Source organism: Lissotriton helveticus, chromosome 6, assembly GCF_964261635.1.
Source record: "Lissotriton helveticus chromosome 6, aLisHel1.1, whole genome shotgun sequence".
Lineage (NCBI taxonomy): Eukaryota > Metazoa > Chordata > Amphibia > Caudata > Salamandridae > Lissotriton > Lissotriton helveticus.
Genome location: NC_136067.1, coordinates 1,719,998,521 through 1,720,014,064, shown reverse-complemented (window position 1 = coordinate 1,720,014,064; position 15,544 = coordinate 1,719,998,521). Strand labels below are relative to the sequence as shown.

The 15,544-nt window shown below is 50.9% G+C and overlaps 1 protein-coding gene across 3 annotated transcripts in view; it reads left to right on the top strand.

The window, feature by feature from the left end:
* Nucleotides 1-15,544, top strand: part of APLF (aprataxin and PNKP like factor) — a 791,103-nt gene that overhangs the window by 269,856 nt on the left and 505,703 nt on the right. The gene's annotated exons all lie outside the window — the stretch shown is intronic.

Sequence of the window (15,544 nt, the reverse complement as noted above, 5' to 3'; positions counted from 1 at the left end):
AAGAGCCACCGCCGGAGGAAGATCCTTCTCTTCCTGGCTGCCAAGACTTGGAACTCCCTCCCCATCCACCTTCGGCTGACCCAGGACCATCCCGCCTTCAGGAAACAACTCAAGACCTGGCTGTTCGAGCAGTAGCATACCCCTCGCCCCAAGCGCCTTGAGACCCTCCCGGGTGAGTAGTGCGCTATACAAATGGCATGATTGATTGATTGATTGATTGATTGAGGGGTGGATGGATGAATGCATGGGTGGATGGTTGACTGTGGGTGCTTAGAGCATGAATTGATGGATGAATTCGTGGGGAGGTGCGTTTGTGCACTGCTGGATGGGTAACTGAAGAAACTGTGAGGCCAGAGGCCTAACGGCCCCCAAGGCCTGAAGTGCGGTGTATTCGCCATTCACGCTGGCTTGTGGCCTCTGTGTGTTTGCAACAAGGTGACCCGTTGCCACCGAAGGTGCTGCATTTTCTGTATTTGGCATTTAGTCGGTTTATTGGAACTAAACCAAGACTCTTGCCTCAGAATGTATTGTTGAAGTGAATGCTTACAAATTAAATCCTCGTTTCCCTGTGACTTAGGAATATAAGGTCACCTCCCTGGGCACCATAGAGGTGTATAAGTGGGAGTCCCACAGGTGAGGGCCAGTCTCTCCCCTGAAAGTGTAGTTATCCTCTTCTCCACCGGATGTGATTTCACGCTATAGATTAGTGATGATATTTAAAAACCCTGAACGCTAGATCTCTGCAACCCGCCCTTTCACCGCCTGCCTCTCCATTCAGATCCTCCTAGTTATCAAGCCAGATAGACATCCACCACCACTCCACTCATCCTTTCATCCACACAACAACCTTTCCATCCACCACGCATAGAATCACATACATCCACCTATTTAGCTCCCGCCCACCTGCCCAGGTATCACATCCCCTACCCAGGCGTCCTTAAACGAGAGAAAAGCTCCAAGTGTCAGACATTTGGTTGTAGAAGTTACTCGTGGGGGGGGGAGCACTTTGAGCCCAATGGGCGTTGCACAGCGTATGGTTGTGTTTAGTGCACGACCAGCATGTGACGTGTGCACGTGGCTTGTGTTTTGGAAGGTCAGGCTGTGGATGGGGAGGGGGTGGCCCCCGGCTGTTCCTGGGATTTCAACCGCTGCCGTGGGGAGTTTCAAATCAAAAAACATATTATATAGTGCGCATGCGTGCAAGGACACGCATGCACACTAAAACGGCAGAACACCGGGGAGCTTAAAAATACTTGTATGAAGCCAAAAGTACATTGTGCGGTTGCGTAGGATAGTGTGCATGCGCACACACGAGGGGGGAGCGCATACAGACGGGGAGCAGGGAACCACGGAACACCGGCACGTTTGTGAGACAAAAGCATGCGTGGCTACTGTCACGTGGATCCCAATAACCGCTTTAGCCTTGTTGTGAAGGACGCAATACTCTAGCCCTTACGCGTTGTGCAAGAGCAGAGACTACTTTGACATCCGTCTTTGTGAGGGACGTGGCCTGTTATTTCGGTGAGAAGACCAACCTGTCAGCGGCCATCTTTTTGTGTGACGCCAGCCTCCCCAGCCGCCATCTTAGCGTGGGGAGCGCTGTCGCTCATCTACCACCCAAGAAGCCATGTTTATGCGGGGCGTGCAACGCTGCGACCGGTTACCGTTAGACAGAAATGAAGGACTTCGACATCATATTAGATAAATGCGCCGGTTATTGGCGCTCCTGGAAACGCACGCACGTGAGTGTGGACTAGCTGTGGATCACGCTTCACGGGGGTATAAATGGGGGAAGGGGGGTGATAAAGATAAGAGATGAAAAGTGACTCCCGGTTCTCTTCTCCTGTGACGATCTGCTGTTCTCTTCCACCCCGCCTCCTTCTTTAACTCCCTGTTCTCTTCTCATGTGCTGAAAAATTAGGAAAAATTAGGATGTGCTGATCTGCTGCTCTCATCCACCCACCTCCTTCTTTAACTACCTGTTCTCTTCTCTCGTGCTGATCTGCTGTTCTCTTCCACCCCGCCTCCATCTCTACCTCCCTGTTCTCTTCTCCTGTGCTGTTCTGCTTCTCTCTTCCACCCCACCTCCTTCTTTAACTCCCTGTTCTCTTCTGCTGTGCTAATCTGCTGCTCTCTTCCACCTCACCTTCTTCTCTAACTCCCTGTTCTCTTCTCTTCTCCTGTGCTGATCTGTTGCTCTCTTCCACCCCGCCTCCTTCTTTAACTCCCTGTTAACTTCTGCTGATCTGCTGCTCTCTTCCACCCCACCTCCTTCTTTAACTCCCTGTTCTCTTATGCTGTGCTGATCTGTTCCTCTCTTCCACCCACCTCCTTCTCTAACTCCCTGTTCACTTCTCTTCTCCAGAGCTGATCTGCTACTCTCTTCAACCCGCCTCCTTCTCTACCTCCCTGTTCTCTTCTCCCATGCTATTCTGCTGCTCTCATCCACCCACCTCCTTCTTTAACTACCTGTTCTCTTCTCTCGTGCTGATCTGCTGTTCTCTTCCACCCCACCTCCATCTCTACCTCCCTGTTCTCTTCTCCCGTGCTGTTCTGCTGCTCTCTTCCACCCCACCTCCTTCTTTAACTCCCTGTTCTCTTCTGCTGTGCTAATCTGCTGCTCTCTTCCACCTCACCTCCTTCTCTAACTCCCTGTTCTCTTCTCTTCTCCTGTGCTGATTTGTTGCTCTCTTCCACCCGCCTCCTTCTTTAACTCCCTGTTAACTTCTGCTGATCTGCTGCTCTTTTCCACCCCACCTCCTTCTTTAACTCCCTGTTCTCTTATGCTGTGCTAATCTGTTCCTCTCTTCCACCCACATCCTTCTCTAACTCCCTGTTCACTTCTCTTCTCCAGAGCTGATCTGCTACTCTCTTCAACCCGCCTCCTTCTCTACCTCCCTGTTCTCTTCTCCCATGCTATTCTGCTGCTCTCATCCACCCACCTCCTTCTTTAACTACCTGTTCTCTTCTCTCGTGCTGATCTGCTGTTCTCTTCCACCCCACCTCCATCTCTACCTCCCGGTTCTCTTCTCCCGTGCTGTTCTGCTGCTCTCTTCCACCCCACCTCCTTCTTTAACTCCCTGTTCTCTTCTGCTGTGCTAATCTGCTGCTCTCTTCACCCTCACCTCCTTCTCTATCTCCCTGTTCTCTTCTCTTCTCCTGTGCTGATTTGTTGCTCTCTTCCACCCCGCCTCCTTCTTTAACTCCCTGTTAACTTCTGCTGATCTGCTGCTCTTTTCCACCCCACCTCCTTCTTTAACTCCCTGTTCTCTTATGCTGTGCTGATCTGTTCCTCTCTTCCACCCACCTCCTTCTCTAACTCCCTGTTCACTTCTCTTCTCCAGAGCTGATCTGTTCCTCTCTTCCACCCACCTCCTTCTCTAACTCCCTGTTCACTTCTCTTCTCCAGAGCTGATCTGCTGCTCTCTTCAACCCGCCTCCTTCTCTACCTCCCTGTTCTCTTCTCCCATGCTATTCTGCTGCTTTCTTCCACCCCACCTCCTTCTTTAACTCCCTGTTCTCTTCTCCTTTGCTAATCTGCTGCTCTCTTCCACCCCACCTCCTTCTTCAACTCCCTGTTCTCTTCTCATGTGCTGATCTGCTGCTCTCATCCACCCACCTCCTTCTTTAACTACCTGTTCTCTTCTCTCTTGCTGATCTGCTGTTCTCTTCCACCCCACCTCCTTCTCCACCTCCCTGGTCTCTTCTCCCGTGCTGATCTGCTGTTCCTTTCCACCGCCTCCTTCTCTAACTCCCTGTTTTCTTCTCCCGTGTTGATCTGCTGCTCTCTTCCACCCACCTCTTTCTCTAACTCCCTGTTCTCTTCTCCTGTGCTGATCTGCTGCTCTCTTCCACCTGCCTCCTTCTTTAACTCCCTGTTCTCTTCTGCTGTGCTGATCTGCTGCTCTCTTCCACATGCATCCTTCTCTAACCGCGCACACACATATATACAACCACGCGCGCGCACACACATACATACAACCACGCGCGCGCACATACATACAACTACAGACACACAACCGCACGAACACACACAACCACACCGCACACACAATCGCACACACAACCACACACACAACCACACACACAACCACACATACAACCACACACACATACAACTACACACACATTCAACCACACGCACAACCACACACACAACACACACACACACAACCACACACATCTATCTATCGCCCTCACTCTATCTATCTATCGCCCTAACTCTATCTATCTGTCGCCCTCACTCTGTCACCCTCACTCTATCTATCTGTCGCACTCACTCTATCTGTCGCCCTCACTCTATCTGTCGCCCTCACTCTATCTATCTATCGCCCTCACTCTATCTATCTGTCGCCCTCACTCTATCTATCGCCCTCACTCTATCTATCGATGGCCCTCACTCTCTATCTATCAATCTATCTATCTATCTATCTGCCTCACTCTATCTATCTATCTGTCTATCTATCGCCCTCACGCTATCTATCACCCTCATTCTATCTATTTATCGCCCTCACTCTATCTATCGTTCATATCGCCCTCACTCTATCTATCTATCTATCGCCCTCACTCTATCTATCTATCGCACTGATTCTATCTATCTATCTATCTATCTATCTATCTATCTATCTATCTATCTATCTATCTATCTATCTATCTATCTATCTATCTATCTATCTATCTATCTATCTATCTATCTGCCTCACTCTATCTATCTATCTGTCTATCTATCGCCCTCACTCTATCACCCTCATTCTATCTATCTATCGCCCTCACTCTATCTATCGGTCATATCGCCCTCACTCTATCTATCTATCTATCGCCCTCACTCTATCTATCTATCTATCGCCCTCACTCTATCTATCTATCGCCCCACTCTATCTATCTATCTATCTATCTATCTATCTATCTATCTATCTATCTATCTATCTATCTATCTATCTATCTATCTATCTATCTATCTATCTATCTATCGCCCTCACTCTATCTATCTATCTATCTATCTATCTATCTATCTATCTATCTATCTATCTATCTATCTATCTATCTATCGCCCTCACTCTATCTATCTCATTCTGTACTCCACCACCTGGTCTTCTAAAAGTACAGCCCTGCCACTTTACATGCCTTTTCCAAAGGTGCCAGGATACAGGAATCCTGCAATGATCTATCATCTCCAATGTTGCCTTCAGAGGTTTCTGGGAGAGGGGATCTTTTAAGTGGATGCAATTTGTTTTTATACCTGACCCACTCCACAGTGTCATTTATGAGGCCAAATTAAAAGCAGGGGTGCAGGTTGTCAGCTAGTCGCCATGCCTGCTTCCAGCAGGCAGGTGATAGCTGCTGAGTCCGCCAGTGGTGCCAGTCAGCAGTAATTATGGACTGCATGGCCATGCGATGGGGGTTTCAGTCCAGTGGTGGATTGGATATTTGTATAGCCGTGCTGTCCCTGCGGTCCTGTCTTTTGCGTGCTCTGCCTGTTTAGCAGAACACAGCACCACTGTTTGTAGATGGACATTTCTGAGAGTTTTCATTTCTATTACCTACAAACATAGCACGCATATTAGTAGACTGCAAGTAAAACCCCCAGAGTTTAGCTGTGCTATTGAATGGTCAAAGATCCTCTGTTCAATGGTACTCATTTTATCGACCCTAGAAGGATGAAAAGCTATGTAAACTCATGTGGAATGAAACAAGTGAACATGTGAGTATAGGAGAGCAAACACAGATCCTTGGAGTAGGCACATTAGCTCCTTGGGCCACCAGTGTAATATATAACTGTTACCATACCACATGTCCAAGTAAGATAACGGTGTTCGGACAGTGTAGTAGCACACACAGTAGAGTGTTTTAGTGATACTGCCTGTCTTCAGAGCAGCCTGTGACCGAAAAGGGGGCTCTCTGTAAGCTCACTGACTCCTAGCAGTCACTGCAAACCATGCTGAGTGCTCGGGTGGCAGCTATATAAGCTATATCAATATTCCATTGCCACCAGTTGACCCCGTAATACTCCGGTCCTAATGGAAGCAGATCCTTTTAAAATCAACAGTATAGTATGATATTTACAGAGCTCTCCCTGCCAGTGTACCTCCCTGAACCCGCGGCACCTGTATACAGTAGTGCAGCTGACTTGCTGTGGCTGCTATTAATAAATACAATTGATGCTTCATCGTTCTGAGCTGCCAGTGCCCTCTGCCTTTAGTTTACTGTGTCTGAGAGCTGTGCAGCCGCTGCCTGACTCCCTTCTGCTCTGTTTTCAGTGGCCTGCCTTGGCTGGCAGCTATGGGGTTAACGCTGCTCGAGCAGGAGGAGTGTTCGCCGCTGGATCTTGAAAGCGCATGCGTGTAATCACACGCATGAGCAGTACACGGGCAGTAGACTGGGGTGCTTCAAAATACATGCAGCCAAGACATGGGGTTTCCACGCATGCGCATAATTATGCGCATGCGTGGAAACGCGGGGGTGTAAAGACAGATGGGGTGGGTCTATCGATAGTACACCGGCCCTTTCTCGCTGGCTCCGGTGTTCTAACTAAATTTCCACCCCCGTCGTTTTGTACACCCCCTACGTCAGAGGGGTGCCGATACATGCAGGTTCTGCCTGTATATTCGCGCTCCCCCATCTGGTTGTCTACCCTCTCCTTGCGCATGCGTGAACATGCCCACTACTCCCACAGGGCACTTGGAAGCCAGGAGGGCAGAGCTGCTGAGGAGGTGGAAACAGACCTCTTCAGCAGCGCGGGCTGCACCGGCCGCACTATGCTTTAAGATGCCCCTTGGTTCAGCCCCCCCCCCCCCTTCCCTAGGGGAGGGGGGTAGTGATAGGGAATGGAGGCAGGGAAGGAGCTGGACCAGCAGACCCCCAGTGTGGGGTCTGCTAAGTCATGCATTTAATCTTTGGAGTCCGGCTGGGAGATACGGTGGGTTATTTAAGCCCAGGCGTCGGGCACAGGGCCCTCTTTCTCCTGGGAGTTGTACCAGAGAAGAGAGGTGCTGTGTCTGCATCCTGTGAGGGGAGGAGGGGGTGGGGAGGGCTGCAGGAGCCCTGGGGCTTGGGTGGGTTATTTAATCACAGGCATCGGGCACAGGGCCCTCTTTCTCCTGGGAGTTGTACTAGAGAAGAGAGGTGCTGTGTCTGCATCCTGTGAGGGGAGGAGGGGGTGGGGGGGGCTGCAGGAGCCCTGGGGCTTGGGTGGGTTATTTAATCACAGGCATCGGGCACAGGGCCCTCTTCTCCTGGGAGTTGTACCTGAGAAGAGAGGTGCTCTGTCTGCATCCTGTGAGGGGAGGAGGGGGTGGGGAGGGTTATTTAAGCCCAGGCGTCGGGCACAGGGCCCTCTTTCTCCTGGGAGTTGTACCAGAGAAGAGAGGGGCTGGTTCTGCACCCTGTGAGGGGATGAGGGGGTGGGGAGGGTTATTTAAGCCCAGGCGTCGGGCACAGGGCCCTCTTTCTCCTGGGAGTTGTACCAGAGAAGAGAGGTGCTGTGTCTGCATCCTGTGAGGGGAGGAGGGGGTGGGGAGGGCTGCAGGAGCCCTGGGGCTTGGGTGGGTTATTTAATCACAGGCATCGGGCACAGGGCCCTCTTCTCCTGGGAGTTGTACCTGAGAAGAGAGGTGCTGTGTCTGCATCCTGTGAGGGGAGGAGGAGGTGGGGAGGGTTATTGAAGCCCAGGCGTCGGTCACAGGGCCCTTCTTCTCCTGGAAGTTGTACCAGAGAAGAGAGGTGCTGTGTCTGCATCCTGTGAGGGGAGGAGGGGGTGGGGAGGGTTATTGAAGCCCAGGCGTCGGTCACAGGGCCCTTCTTCTCCTGGGAGTTGTACCAGAGAAGAGAGGGGCTGGTTCTGCACCCTGTGAGGGGATGAGGGGGTGGGGAGGGTTATTTAAGCCCAGGCGTCGGGCACAGGGCCCTCTTTCTCCTGGGAATTGTACCAGAGAAGAGAGGTGCTGTGTCTGCATCCTGTGAGGGGAGGAGGGGGTGGGGAGGGCTGCAGGAGCCCTGGGGCTTGGGTGGGTTATTTAATCACAGGCATCGGGCACAGGGCCCTCTTCTCCTGGGAGTTGTACCAGAGAAGAGAGGTGCTGTGTCTGCATCCTGTGAGGGGAGGAGGGGGTGGGGAGGGCTGCAGGAGCCCTGGGGCTTGGGTGGGTTATTTAATCACAGGCATCGGGCACAGGGCCCTCTTCTCCTGGGAGTTGTACCTGAGAAGAGAGGTGCTGTGTCTGCATCCTGTGAGGGGAGGAGGGGGTGGGGAGGGTTATTGAAGCCCAGGCGTCGGTCACAGGGCCCTTCTTCTCCTGGGAGTTGTACCAGAGAAGAGAGGTGCTGTGTCTGCATCCTGTGAGGGGAGGAGGGGGTGGGGAGGGTTATTGAAGCCCAGGCGTCGGTCACAGGGCCCTTCGTCTCCTGGGAGTTGTACCAGAGAAGAGAGGGGCTGGTTCTGCACCCTGTGAGGGGATGAGGGGGTGGGGAGGGTTATTTAAGCCCAGGCGTCGGGCACAGGGCCCTCTTTCTCCTGGGAGTTGTACCAGAGAAGAGAGGTGCTGTGTCTGCATCCTGTGAGGGGAGGAGGGGGTGGGGAGGGCTGCAGGAGCCCTGGGGCTTGGGTGGGATGAAGGGCCGAAGAACAGGGTGAAAGGGTGGCAGAGACGTGGACAGCTTGCAGGGGGGGCTGTGGAAAACTGTGCAGAAAAAACCGCCTGCCACAAACTATACTTTTATATCACGAAAATGACGTTTGGTTGTCAACCTTGAGGACTAAACTTTCTCTATGTTTTTATAATTAACAATTGAACTTTGCGAGGACATCTTCCTGTGGGAATTACGTCACCGCTTGCCCAAAAATCAGGACAAGAATCACAGTAATTTTAATTTCCTCCAAGATCCTGAGGTATTGTCAAATAAAAGCATTGTTGGGAAATAATAACTGTGTAACATGGTTGTCACATGAAGACTGCAATTCGGAGCATTGCCTTGCAAGCAGGGGTTGTCATCATTAAGTACAGGGCTTTAAGTGAGCCGGGTCTGAGCACCGGCAGTTTTTTTAGAAGGCCTCGAAACGGGTCTCTGTCGGGCTCTGTTTTGTGCCCTGGCACAGGAGGTCCGTTTTTTTTTCGAGTGTTGTAGGGGAAGGGAAATCCTTTAAAGAGTCATTTTCTCTCTGGATTTCTCTTCTCTTTTCGGAACTCAGGAGCAGCAACATTGTCGTGGTGTCACCAGGACTTTATGTGGAAGCTTTTTCAATATTATATACAATCCATAGTTGCTGCTTATTTATCTTATGCAACTAATAACCACTGACAAAGCCAATAGCCCTGACTTGTAGGTATGAGGTTGCTTGTTGTATCATATATCTGGATGCAAAGACAGAAACAGCAAAATACCAGTCGGGCGGCACACTGTGTTATGCACAAACTTTTTGCTTACGTGTTTTTAAGCCACGCACTTAATTACATTGGCCACGCCCCCTTGAGAGATCCCCCAGTATTTTCATCCCACTTAAGACCCTGATTAAGTGAACAATGGCCAAGCTTAGCAGACGTGAACTGCAGTGAGAGTGTAAAGCAAGTAGCTCAGAGCCATAAAGAGATGGCTGAAGGTGGCACCTACGATGCTGCTCTCTTGTTTCAACAACTGAAAACCAGGATGACTAGTACTTTGGGATGTGGGGGCAGGGGGGAGCTGGAGGGCTCTTTTCTGCATTGCTCTTTACATTCATGGTCCTGACAGGATTCCGTAAAATCGTCTGATCCTCACATGCGGTTGGTCTAACACCGCTTACACATCGAGTTTGTCCAAACAAGCATTGGCATAGCCAATAGGTCTCGCCTTTGGGGCCTTATAAGTGTTTAGCCATGCAGCAGTTGATGTTGTTGCACCAAGGATATTGTGCTGCATAACTAAATACTTATAAGGTCCCAAAAGCGAGACCTATTGGCTATGCCAATGCTTGGTGGTATTGGTAGTATTGGTGGTGGTATTGGTAGTGTTGGTGGTGGTGGTGGTACTGGTAGTATTGGTGGTGGTGGTACTGGTAGTGGTAGTATTGGTGGTGGTGGTACTGGTAGTGGTAGTACTGGTGGTGGTGGTACTGATAGTGGCAGTATTGGTGGTGGTGGTACTGGTACTGGTACTGGTAGTGGTAGTATTAGTGGTAGTGGTGGTACTGGTGGTGGTGGTACTGGTGGTGGTGGTATTGGTGGTGGTAGTACTGGTAGTGGTAGTATTGGTAGTGGTAGTACTGGTGGTGGTGGTACTGGTAGTGGTAGTACTGGTAGTGGTAGTACTGGTAGTGGTAGTACTGGTGGTCGTGGTACTGGTAGTACTGGTGGTGGTGGTAGTGGTAGTACTGGTGGCTGTAGTACTGGTAGTACTGGTGGCGGTGGTACTGGTAGTGGTAGTACTGGTGGTGGTGGTGGTACTGGTAGTACTGGTGGTGGTAGTACTGGTGGTGGTGGTACTGGTACTGGTGGTGGTGGTAGTGGTACTGGTAGTACTGGTAGTGGTAGTACTGGTAGTGGTAGTACTGGTAGTGGTAGTACTGGTGGTGGTGGTACTGGTAGTACTGGTGGTGGTGGTAGTACTGGTGGTGGTGGTAGTACTGGTGGTGGTGGTAGTGGTAGTACTGGTGGCTGTAGTAGTGGTAGTACTGATGGTGGTAATACTGGTGGCTGTAGTAGTGGTAGTACTGGTGGTGGTAGTACTGGTGGTGGTAGTACTGGTGGTGGTAGTACTGGTGGTGGTAGTACTGGTAGTACTGGTGGTGGTGGTACTGGTAGTGGTAGTACTGGTGGTGGTAGTACTGGTGGTGGTGGTACTGGTACTGGTGGTGGTGGTAGTGGTACTGGTAGTACTGGTAGTGGTAGTACTGGTGGTGGTGGTACTGATAGTGGCAGTATTGGTGGTGGTGGTACTGGTACTGGTAGTGGTGGTACTGGTGGTGGTGGTACTGGTGGTGGTGGTATTGGTGGTGGTAGTACTGGTAGTGGTAGTATTGGTAGTGGTAGTACTGGTGGTGGTGGTACTGGTAGTGGTAGTACTGGTGGTGGTGGTACTGGTGGTGGTGGTACTGGTAGTGGTAGTACTGGTAGTGGTAGTACTGGTGGTCGTGGTACTGGTAGTACTGGTGGTGGTGGTAGTGGTAGTACTGGTGGCTGTAGTACTGGTAGTACTGGTGGCGGTGGTACTGGTAGTGGTAGTACTGGTGGTGGTGGTGGTACTGGTAGTACTGGTGGTGGTAGTACTGGTGGTGGTGGTACTGGTACTGGTGGTGGTGGTAGTGGTACTGGTAGTACTGGTAGTGGTAGTACTGGTAGTGGTAGTACTGGTAGTGGTAGTACTGGTGGTGGTGGTACTGGTAGTACTGGTGGTGGTGGTAGTACTGGTGGTGGTGGTAGTTCTGGTGGTGGTGGTAGTGGTAGTACTGGTGGCTGTAGTAGTGGTAGTACTGATGGTGGTAATACTGGTGGCTGTAGTAGTGGTAGTACTGGTGGTGGTAGTACTAGTGGTGGTAGTACTGGTAGTACTGGTGGTGGTAGTACTGGTGGTGGTAGTACTGGTAGTACTGGTGGTTATAGTACTGGTAGTACTGGTGGTGGTGGTACTGGTAGTGGTAGTACTGGTGGTGGTAGTACTGGTGGTGGTGGTACTGGTACTGGTGGTGGTGGTAGTGGTACTGGTAGTGGTAGTACTGGTAGTGGTAGTACTGGTGGTGGTGGTACTGGTAGTACTGGTGGTGGTGGTAGTACTGGTGGTGGTGGTGGTAGTGGTAGTACTGGTGGCTGTAGTAGTGGTAGTACTGGTGGTGGTGGTGGTACTGGTAGTACTGGTGGTGGTAGTACTGGTGGTGGTGGTGGTGGTAGTGGTACTGGTAGTACTGGTAGTGGTTGTACTGGTAGTGGTAGTACTGGTGGTGGTGGTGGTACTGGTGGTGGTGGTGGTGGTGGTACTGGTGGTGGTGGTACTGGTGGTGGTAGTGGTAGTATTGGTAGTGGTGGTACTGGTGGTGGTAGTACTGGTGGTGGTGGTACTCAGAAGCAAAAAAAAAGACGCTGCGAGGCAAAGAGAGAAAGGGACGCGGGACAGATAGAGAAAAGAAGAAACGGGTAAAACAAGACGGAGGGCATTGCTGTGGGGAGGGGGAGGAGAAATGCGACAGGGCGGGCAGGGGAGGGGGCTGAGCTGGGAGAGCGGCATGAGGGTGTGAAGCAGCAGGGGCCTGAGACACAGCCACCTTTGATGTGGTAATGCGAGGCAGGCGGCTGGTGGCATTGTGCACGTGCTTTTTAGGGCTTGCGCTTGCGCAATGACCTAAAAAGCACATGCACTGCAAGAAATCGCCAGTGGAATCGCCAGTTAGGTAAACTCTCGATAAGCCCCTATATATCTCGCTCCCGCTCAATGCTCATGCGCATTGAGATAGGTCGCTCGACCTAAAAAGGGCCGCGTGTGCAGTATTTTATTTCTACATCTCGTGGCGATGATGAAGTCTGTTTTTGAAGGGGAAAGTGAGCGGCTCTCCACATCAGACAGGACCCCTCCCAGCCCAGAGGCCGCCGTGCCTTCGATTGTACAGATTCCTAGGTGATGACAGGTCCCAGAATGGGACTTCTTGCCGCCACAGGTGTAGTGACGTTTGGACACCACTCTCTCCCCTCAAATGTCTTATACGTGATAACGCGCCCGAGTCGGGCGGGAGACTCCCCATTTTTACAGCAGGAAATAAGAAACTTTTTGTTGCTTCGCACCTGGAATTGCCTTTACTACAATGGAAGTCAGTGGAAAAAATAAACACCCCCGTATTTTCTACAAAACTTTCCTCTTCTCAAATGTTGGCACATATGTCAGTTGCACCATTTTCTGGTTGCAGGAGAAATCTAGTGTTGGTTTGGTGGCGCCTCAGGCAGCTGCCCCTATTGCATAGAAAGGGGCATGTATGTGGCTGCAGGTGAATTTAACTGGTTTCGCCTAATGTGGGATGATGAAATGCGGAGGGTGGTCGACATAGGGGTTAAACCCTCTGCAGACATCTGTGTGCTACTTGGAGGTCACCGGCTCCACGTATCTGGTGGTCCTCAGTCTGAGGTGATAGCGTGCCACTGGGGGTGTAAAGTCAACACCTGTTATTTACAGCATTACAAAAACGCAGCATCCATGATGACAAGCATCTTATGCCGAATCAAACATTTAGTTCTTCGTCACAGGAGGACATGTTGAGGTTTTTAGTGTAGGAGTATATAAGAATATTCAGAACCTGTAACTACTACTTGAGGTACACCGGCTATTTTACTCAGCTGAACATACTCTTAACACTATTGCGTCCAACAGGTGGACCCCATTTTATTCTTAAATTGATAAGGAAACAAACCCTTAGTAGCTTTAAAGGCAACTTTTTGGGCGCCTTTTATGGCTACGAACCCCTAGAGGTCACATGGTGGCATAGAGTTGTTACCTTGGCTAAGGCAAGCCTTTAGCTGTATCCAGGCCCTAATGTGACTGTGTCTGGCCAGCATCATGGATCCTTTTGTGCACCTTAAAAACCAGCATTGCAAAAAGCCAATGCCAATAAATCTGGCTGTAATCTGTGAACGTTTTCCAAGACCCTTTCTGCTGACCAGGTTGGCATTTTTAATTATGCCACTACTGTTAGTTTTGTCAGTACTTGTTTTGCACACAGCACACACAATTACAATACGGACCCAGATACAGCTAACATTTAACAAGCATTGGAAATGCAATAGGTCTCTGATTTATTTGAGTTAGAGCTAATGGCATTGTAAATGGCGATGTCTTTTAGCCATGTGTTATGGAGTGTATGCATGTGGTGTGTAGTGGAATTATGTGGGTTGGATTGGAATTGTAGCAACGGTGGCATGCTGCGCTTTAGATGAATATGTTTAAAAGTAAGGTGCGCCATACTGCGATTGCTACAATAGTTAATTGTGGATGCGTTAACAATTGATGTGTGCACTGATGGCTGGTGGTGTGTGTGCCTGGTGGAAGCGTGCATTGACGGCTGGTGGTGTGTGTGTGTGGTTGTGTGTGTGGTGATGAGTGTGTGATGGTGAGTGTGTGGTGGTGAGAATGTGGTGTCCGAGTGTGTGTGTGGTGGTGTCTGTGTGTGTGGTGTATGTGGTCTTATGTGTATGGTCTTATGTGTGTGTGGTGGACTTGGTTCCAGTTTTTGTACTCTGCACACTCACACACTGCCCCTACACACTCACACACTGCTCACCCTACACACTCACACAATGTTCACCCTGCAAGCTCACACAATGTTAAACCTGCATACTCGCACACTGCTCACCCTGCACTCTCACACACTCACACACTGCTCACCCTACACACTCACACACTGCTCACCCTACGTAATGCGAAAAGACCTAGCTCTGCCCTTTGGCCTGTGTTGTAATCGTACAGTAGGTTGTGAGTAGTTGGACTTTATAAGTTGGGGCATTCCCTCCTTGCTGCTGCCCTCACAGAGGGCCGGCTGCCTTTATGAAGCTCCCAAGACACGTGTTCACCTGTTCTTTGTTTTAGCTCCTGTTTGTCAGTGCACCGTGTAAGCGCACACGCATACCCTGCTCTCTCTGGAACACTCACTCTGCAGAGTCACTCTCACTCGGCAGTCACTCTCACTCTGCAGTCACTCTCACTCTGCCGTCACTCTCACTCTGCAGTCACTCTCACTCACAGACGGCTGGTGGAGTGTGTGCCTGGTGAAAGCGTGCAATGAAGGCTGGTGTTGTATGTGCTTGGTGAAAGCATGCACTGATGGCTGGTGGTGTGTGTTCCTGGTGAAAGCATGCAGTGATGGCTGGTGTTGTGTGTGCCTGTTGAAAGTGTACACCGATGGCTGGTGGTGTGTGTGTGTGCCTGGTGAGTGTGTGGTGGTGAGTGTGTGGTAATGAGTGAGTGTGCTTGAGGGTAGTCCCAGTAAGGACATGACCAAGTGACGAAATCCCAATAGAGTCCCAGCCACCAAACCCCGACAGCGAGGCTAGTGCGGGGAGCTGTCCATTGTTCCATAGTGGGGTTTCCGCTGTCAGCCTACCCCACCAGCCCATGCGGCGGAGCACCTGTCTCCAGATCATGAAGATCGCCTGAGTGACCTGCGGCAGTCTCCTCCGCCGCCCGGCCGAGTACAACAGCGTATGTAGCGTGGCATCGCCCATCAAGAAGCGTTCCAGTGCATATGCTGGGTCGTTGTGATCGCCGTACCACCACTCGTTCAGAACCAATAAGTGGGAGGCCTGATAGTAGGACAGAAGTTCCGATGTAGCCAGACCTCCACAATACGTGGATAAGAAGCAAGTCCGCAGCGCCACCCTGGAAGCACCCCCCGCCCACAGAAAGCGTCCCAGCACCGAATTTACGCGACGGAACCACTGTGGGTCGATCCTATGTGAATGGTTCTGCAGTTGGTACAGGAGCCGTGGGAGGGCGACCATTTTAAAGACTGCGGACCTACCATAGATATTGAGAGGCATGCGAGACCAGGTTTTTGATGTCCGATTGGACTCTATCCCACACCGGCAGCACGTTGCGCTCC